Raw genomic sequence first — 1,631 nt, 5'->3', positions numbered from 1 at the left:
CTGTCTAGATGTGACCAGGAGTCCAGTCTAGGTGAATGTCCAAAGAAAGCAGAAGGCTGAGTTCAATATTGCTGCCTGTGGGGCAGAAGGGAAATACCAGAGGGAATCACTCCTAATGCCTGGCTCCTTTCTCTCTGACAGCTCTCTGGCTTAGGAGCAGGCTGCCCGAAGGGAGCACACGCTGCCTCCCCACCCCAGCCCTACGCCCTCAGAATAGAGATGGTTGATGAACCTGAACATTTGCCACGTTGAGATGAGGGCAACATGGTGCCCCCATTCCATTCCTTTGAGACCTTTCAGAGCCAGGAAGAAGTTCCCCATACAGTCAGCCAACTTCTCCCTCTGGACTCCTTCAGTTCTGGTTTCTAGGGACTGAAGTGAGTGTCATGTGGCCAACTTCTTAAGAGCCCTAAAGTTTTGAAACACTATCCTTCTGTGACTGTCACAGAAGAGGTTGGGCCTGTAGACATAGGCAGGGCTCTGGGATACAAGGATTAAAAGCCCCAAATAAACGTGCTGAGGTGGAGAACAGGGAAATGAACTCTACCCAGGACTTCTGGCTGGGTGGGATAGCCCAAGACAAGGCACAGGTCCTTGTCAGGGTTCCACATGGCATCTGCAGCAGGGCGGTGACATGCCCATGCTTTCCATGGAGATGGAAGTACAGAGTGAGAGGGAGCAGTGTTGTGACTTTCTAGAATTCTTTATGTCTTCCTTCTTTCCTCTCTCTTTCCCTCCCTCCCCTCCATTTTTTCTTTCCTTTTCTCCTCTACTGTTGAGGAGAAACAGCTTCATACTCCTTCCTCTTGTTGTTTCAGGGAACACCCAAAGTGGATACCCTCCTGGTGACCCTCACTGTGTGAATATAAACCCCATCCTTACAAGGGTCCACCTGCACTTAGAGGGTGAGGCTAGTGCAAGGATGAGGGGGTGTCACTGGTCTCCTCTCCTTCCCATAATGGTCTCGTCCTCTTTCACCTTTTCCCAGTTGGAACCATGTAACAGTGAACCTAATTCACGGCACACTTTTTACTTTGTAGAATGCTGTTCCATTAACCTTCGCACCAACCAGTCCTACAGGGCAGGTGTGAGACTTACTTAATACTTGGCAAGACTGAAGTTCCAGGAGGTTGGCACAGACTCTCATAGGAAGTTAGCATGCAGCTGGGACAGGACTCCTGCTTTACCATTTAGTCAGTGTTCCTCCCACGGGCCCATATGGCGTCATGCCCCCCAAGTGGCAGGCCCTCTAAGGGCACAGGTCCATCTCTCCCCTGTTCCCCCTTGACTCTGTCCAAAGCACAAGGTTGTTCAGCTACAGCTAGCCCTCCTGAGTGTAAAATGTGTCTTTCTTCAGGGATGATTTTTGCAGGCTCACTCCCCAGGGTCCAGCCAGGGTCCAGCCACACAAAAAGCCTGAACCTAGACCAGAAAAAAAGCATGACTGGGAGTTTCCAGAGAGGAGGAGAATCATAAGAGTCCAAAGAGGGAGGAGTTGGCTCAGCACCTATAGCTCAGTGGCAAGGGCGCCAGCCACATACACTGGAGCTGGTAGGTTTGAACCTACCCCAGGCCTGCCAAACAACGACAACTACAACCAAAAAATAGCTGGGCATTGTGGCAGGCACCTG

Source organism: Otolemur garnettii, unplaced genomic scaffold (genome assembly GCF_000181295.1).
Source record: "Otolemur garnettii isolate 467f Iridium unplaced genomic scaffold, OtoGar3 scaffold00091, whole genome shotgun sequence".
NCBI lineage: Eukaryota > Metazoa > Chordata > Mammalia > Primates > Galagidae > Otolemur > Otolemur garnettii.
The sequence above is the reverse complement of the archived record's forward strand: the minus strand, read 5'-3'. Positions refer to the sequence as shown.